The sequence below is a fragment of the Tachypleus tridentatus genome, chromosome 4 (assembly GCF_004210375.1).
Source record: "Tachypleus tridentatus isolate NWPU-2018 chromosome 4, ASM421037v1, whole genome shotgun sequence".
NCBI classification, from domain to species: domain Eukaryota; kingdom Metazoa; phylum Arthropoda; class Merostomata; order Xiphosura; family Limulidae; genus Tachypleus; species Tachypleus tridentatus.
In genome coordinates, this window is record NC_134828.1 from 67,265,131 (window position 1) to 67,271,952 (window position 6,822).

General features: G+C 29.0%; 1 long non-coding RNA gene across 1 annotated transcript; it reads left to right on the plus strand.

The window, feature by feature from the left end:
* The first annotated feature begins 250 nt into the window (after window positions 1-250).
* LOC143249355 (uncharacterized) lies at window positions 251-6,222 on the plus strand. Its single transcript, XR_013027741.1, has 4 exons — window positions 251-397; window positions 2,882-3,012; window positions 4,785-4,914; window positions 5,638-6,222. It is a non-coding gene; the product is annotated as an uncharacterized LOC143249355 (long non-coding RNA).
* Window positions 6,223-6,822: the final 600 nt, after the last annotated feature.

The following is a 6,822-nucleotide window of genomic DNA, read 5'->3' on the forward strand; positions in this document are numbered from 1 at the left end:
ATTCTGTATTCAATATTAAACAAAAATTTAAATGTACAACTCTGATTAATTATATTATAATCTTCGTTTTCGTAAAATTCCTGAACATGGAATGAAGCAGCCTTTGACAATATGTAATCCAAATTTATATTCTTGAACTTGAAATAAAATCAAACAAACATTCTACGTTATCCATACAAAATATTATTGGAATCCGTTTATATTTTTTCTTGTGATATAAACAATTAAAAAACTAAATTTTTACTGATCACCCTCTGGTAGAAGAAAAGTAATATTACCATATAACAAATTCTATTATTTACTAACAAGAAAGTAATGCTATTGTGTGACGACCTTAGTTATATGTTTTCTAATGACAGAAGTTAGTCGTAGAACTGTAAGGAGAATTGTAAACGGGGTAAGAATTGAACTGAATGTGTAAATGCTGGTGTTAATTGTGACACATTAAAGTCAAGAAAACGTTCAGTATTCGAAAACATGCATTGGTCATATACACTGACAATGGTTTTGAAACTGGAACTAAAGAAAACAGTCGCAGTTTCTTTTTTTTTTCTTCGCAGTATAACGTAGCATAAAACTTGCATGTTTTTAAAATTTAATTCATTGCTTTTTGTCATGAAATCAGTTTTAAAATGCTAATTTGATGACTGCGTTAAACTGTTGTCAAAAATATTTTTAATACTAATTATGATAACATCTGTTTTTCATGTGTAAATGGCATTGCATTTTATGACAGGCTACTGACAAGTGTCATGGTCAGCGAATAACATCCAGTGAAAAGAGGTTGAACTTTTTTTTTTAATTGCACTGAAATATTAAGCAGTTGATCTCATAAGGAAAAGTATTGTATTGTTGAAATGAAAACTTACAATCAATTTTGTGTAAAGTGACATTTACTTTACAAGAAAAAAATGATGGATTTCCTTTCACTTCAAAGCTTAATTGCTGTACACTCATTTAAAGTCACGGTTTTAATGTTTGTTTTGGTTTTTATGCCCAATATCAGTGTAGATAACTAAAAAAATATAAAAGATATTTTATGCTTAGAAAAATGACAGTGACATAAAATTAAATATTTTAGGCCATGAGCAATAGAATTGTAAGAGACATACATTTTGCAGTGTTATTTCTTTCCTCAAAATCATACTTTAACTTGAATCTTAACATTAGCAGTTGGCGTGTTATAATTGCATTTTTGCATTAGATGATTTGTAGCTTGTGCCATATTTTTGCATTGTCAACTTCTTAAGTTCTAACTAGACTAATTAGATTACCAGGTGTTACCTTTAATATTTGAACATGTGAAAAATATATGGCAGACCCTATTACCATGTCAGATAATATTAAAGCTATTATGTGTGAAATGTTTGAAGGAGGTACAGTGAAAACATTGTAATATTTGTATTAGGGAAATAGATGTATTCTAATTGAAATTTTAAAGAGATTAATGAAAAACCATGATAAATAGAACAATTATATAAAGATCCAGAATTAGAGAAACTAGTTTTAATACATATCTTGCATCCTTATCAGTCTTGCATTTATTTTGAAGACAAGATGAAACTTAAGAGGTTGTATAAATGTGTAGAAGGTAGTTTAACTTATTTACAGTCTTCTAATAATTTGTTCCATTTACTTTTGCTTTTCACTTACTGCTACAATAATGCTACACATTATTGTGTTCATTAATTATATTTGAAATAAGTGTTCTGTATATGTAATTTGCTAACATTGTGAGAGGGTTTAACCTATTGAAAATTGATGGCAACTTGTTTTGGACAATTGCTTAAGCATTGAATGTGTAAAGGTAAAAAAAATACGTGTTATACTAACTCCTTAAGTGTAACCAATGGATTGAATCAAAACTTCATTAGTTGTTAACATCTAGTTGAGGCAGTAATGCAAATCAACATGTACCAACATTTTCTTTTAAGAATTTGATGTACCACAACCATCAAACACCACAGTTCAAAGTTAATTTGAATAGTACTAATTTGTACTCTGGCACATATATATTTCTAGTTAAAACTTTAATGTATCAATACTTGTAATTTAGAGTCAAGCTTTTTTTATATGATTTTGGGTTTTAGCTTAACTTAAAAATATGATTGAGAAACATACAAGTTGTAGGTTTGGCTTCATATTTCTCTTGAGTGCACATATGTATCATATTATTTGAAAATAACTGAAAGATCTTAGTTTTGCAATCATGTAACATTGTAGTATACATAATCTGGTTTTTGCATTTTAGAATAATGAGTTGATGTATCTGAATGAAATATTTCTTTTACCCCTTTACTTTGTAAATATTAAGTTGAAACTTTTAATCTCAGCTCCTTTTGTTTGAGATGCTATCTTGGCATTTAATGATGTATGTTTATAAAGGCCAATGTTGCCTCTTATCTCCTCTTTATAAGTGTATAGTTAACTTGGTTTTATACAAAATAAATGTTGATGTTAGTAGCTTCCTTATTAACTGATGTTGCAAAAGACACAAAAATATCAGAATTAGGAGAGAAAGGAACATTTTTTTGCTTTCTCTCTCTCTTATATATACAATATATGAATACTTGAAATTATGGTGTATGCCTGATTTAGTAATAAGAACTTAGTTTATTCAGTTTGTTATTGTATTGAACTGAATAAGCATGCAAGATGTAACATTTTAGAATATATAGTTATGAAATTGAACACCATTCAAGTATTCTTGATAAGACTGTTTGCTTTTCATAACCATGACTTCTACAGTGTGTAACGTTTAAAATGTGTGTGAGAAAATTGTAGAAATAATTAGAACATGTGTACTATATTTGTGTCTTATATATTGTACAGATCAATAGCAATGGATTATATTTAGGAGTATATTGTGTATTTTTTCTAGTTTATTTGGATGCTTGTTGTCTTAACATGGTTCTACGCACTCAGAGCTGGACTGATTGCATCTGAAAGATACTTAAAGAAGAATTATCCAAGCTAGTGCTAAGATAGTGCAAGTTTGTTCAAGTGTAAAAAGTAAGAAATGTTTCAGTTGACAAAGGAAAACAAGAAACATTTTTATTTGTGAAGTACCAAGCTGTCTTTAAACTATGCAGAAGGATGCAGACAATATTTTCAATTAAGAGAAATTAAAAACTGTCATTTAATGTAAACAAGTATTGGGTATTATTTTTCATTAAATTATTTTAGTAATATGTTCGTATCTGTCAAGATGCATATAAACCTGTAAGGAATAAGAAGAACTAAACACTTGAAAAATAAAAGTACATTTATGAGAATATAAAATCAATAACTCAGCATAAAGAAGTTTAATGGGTGTGAAAAACAAGTTGTTTACAAAGAATATGGATTTCAGTCTTCAAACACTAATGTCATCTTGTAATAATGTTAGTAAATGTATTGAAATAAATAAAGACAATATGAGAGATTTAAATGTTAACAGACTTTAGCATTCTTACTTGTAGAAATATGCTGGTGATATTACATGTATCTTGAATTCAGCAGTTGTGTAATTCATACTACAAAAAAACGAATGATATTATGTATTAATATCAGAGTTATCAGATGTTAATTTTAATATATATTATTAATTTAGTGACAGTTTATGGTAGACAATAGTAAATACAAAGTACAATAAACAAGGTCAGTGAAAAAGTTCTGTTGATATGCATTTCAGCAGCTCTAGAGGTTATGAAAATTGTAAAAAGTATCATTGATATAAATATCACTTAACACTGACTTGTCAGAATGATGTCATTAATTTATAGACAAATTTTAAGTACGAATACTTTTGTAACACATCTGACTTGCACATCTTACTAAAATTTTGCCACATTTTATACAGATAGACTCAGTCAATTTAGAATTATAGTCATTATTCCTTCTCCAATATGAGGTCGGTATATTGGACTAACACCATTCAATATTGGTTATGCTTGATACACTCTTAACTGGTTTTCATTAGAGATTACTTTACATTACTCCTAATCTTAGTTTTGTTACTACTGAATAGTCTTTAAAATTAAACTTTAGGAATTCATATAGAGCTACATTTCTGTGGATTAGTAACTAGGGTAGCAGTCATATTTCAGTCTTTTAAATTTCAACTGGAATATTTAGTTACCTTTGTGTTTTTGACTTCACCAATAATTGAAAGAGAACATTGCATATTTTACATGTTTTTAGTAACTTACTGGAATTTGCTTAAAATAGAATGGAAATATACAAGCTTTAACTGTATTAATATTGCATAAAAATGAAATTTTAATACAGTTAAAGCTTGTATATTTCCATTCCATAATAAAGGTTTTTCTTACTGGAATTTGCTTAAAATAGAAGCAAGATTGATTGTACAAGTATGTAGAAAGAGATGAACCATTTTATATTACACCGTGTTTCCATATAATATGAATCATTTTCTTTTGACTTTGAAGGAGGAATGTTACTTGACTAATGTACCTTAAACTCATAATACAGAAAGGTAAAAAATCATCCTTACTATAAGTCAAAGTTCAGAAGGCAGTGATGTAGGATAATGAAAGTGAAGCATAACTGACTCCTTAAAAAAGCTTTAGTTATTACAGCTGAAGTCAAAATGAAACTTTTCTACTTGCAAAGAAGTCAGGTACAGAAATTAAAAAATGGCTTTATTAAATTATGAATTTGAATAAAATGTAATACATATAATAACTCAAAGTAGACATAATTTTATTACAAGAGCTATTTTAGTAACATATTCTAAGATTAGATGGATCTTGTTCATTATAATAACTTAATGTTTCTTACAGATAGACCCCATTTGGAGAGATGTTTGCACAAATAATCTTCAGGAAAGTGGCCTAATATGTCTTCCAGGTATTCCAAAATATAATGAAAATCTTCGCCTCTTGTGATGTTATTCCCAATGATGTAGCTAAGGTATTGAGTTTTATTTCTTGAATATATAAATATTTTAAAATTAGATTACAAATGCTTGGTATTATCAAAGGAAGATACACAAATTAATTTATTAGTCCTACAATATGTGGTTTTATTGAAAAAAAAATATATACACAAGTTTTTCTTGGATGAATTTTTATGTTTGTAATTTTATGGTATAGTTCTACAAAGAAAAAGGCTGTTACTTTTATAACACTGAATCACAATTACTAAAAAATAACCTTCAAGTTAGAATACTCTTAGTGTTCTTAGTGTTGTCGACAAAGTGTCGAATAATGCTTTGTGTGTCAGTTTGTTGTTAAAGAATCCAGTCAGTTTTTTAAAAATTTAATGTATAATGTGATGTGTTATTGGAACAAGTTTGCAATTTATGTTAAATCTTCTCCAAATTTAGGGAGAGGTTTTCATGTATCATTTTATATATATTGTTCAACCACAACAGTTTAAAGTTAAAATAATATGTTTGATGAAATTATGTGATACATTTCTTTTAGTTAGATTTGAGTACTCGAAAATGGGTTTATATTGTTTGTTGATAACAAAAATCTTTTGTCTTAATAACTTAGAAAATAAGAAAAAAGTTGAAATAAACTGGAAGTTGTTTCAAGGTTAATATGGTATCTGTTTTATTACAGTTGATACCAGTATACACTTAGTTTATAAGAAAGAATCTGTTACTTGAATATTTTGTTTTTCATGCAGGTGAGGAAGCTGTCCTGTGGTTCTGCTTATACTGTTTTCCTTAAGATGTAGAAGACATGGTAGTGTCATTAGTGACAAGATCTGATGGCAACAAAAAGTGAATCTTGTCAATAAATATGATACTGATGGTAAAGAGTAGGGAAGTCTGTGCTTGGATGTCCACGAGTTGTTGTATTTTCCATCATTCAAACTGATTTTGAGGTCTATCCTGATACTATTTTTAAAAACTAGAAAGGAGCTCTTATGAAATTTTATTTGCACAAGATCTATTTTTATCAAGAAGCGATGCATGAAAATCTTGAAGCTGTCAACAAAGATTATTGAGTGTTGTTTTAGTAGTTTTATAACAGATGATAGACATTGACCTTTGAAGGTCTGAATCATGTTACTAAACACAGGTTTGAACTTTTGATGGTACTAATTTACTAATGATGTCATCATAACTACTGGCCTATATTTTATAAGAAAAAATTATTTTATTTCAAAGGTAGTACCAAACTTAGTTTAAAGTTGCATTGCACAAAACAGTAATGATGGTTTTTATTTTAAATGCAAATAAAAAATGATGTAAGTTATGTACACACACTTGGCTTGTTTTGTTTTGAATTTTGCAAAAAGCTACACGAGGGCTATCTACGCTAGCCATCCCTACTTTTACAGTGTAAGACTTGAGGGAAGTCAGCTAGTCATCACCATCCATCCCCAACTCTTGGGCTACTCTTTTACCAATGAATAGTGGGATTGACCATCACATTATAATGTCCCCATGGCTAAAAGGGTGAGCATGTTTGGTGGGACAGGCATTCAACCTGTGATCCTCAGATTACAAGTCAAGTGCCTGATCCACCTAGCCACGCTGGGCCCCACACACAGTTGGTGCTATGAGTGATACTTGTATAGCTACATACGGTAAGGTTGCATTGTAAGAGCACCCTTTTGTAGTGAATTAATAGAACTGCAGCTGACTGAAACAACACAGATATTTATTTAACATTCATTGTTCCAAACAGGTTGGCAGGCATATTAATTGTACCATAAAGTTATTAATTAATTGAAAATTATAATGGTTAACACATATTATGTGTTTGATAACTTATTCTACCATGACATTTTTGTCATGCTCGCTAGTCATTCAGTACATTTTATTGAAAGAATACAGCTGTTAAACATACTCTTCTTTGCTTC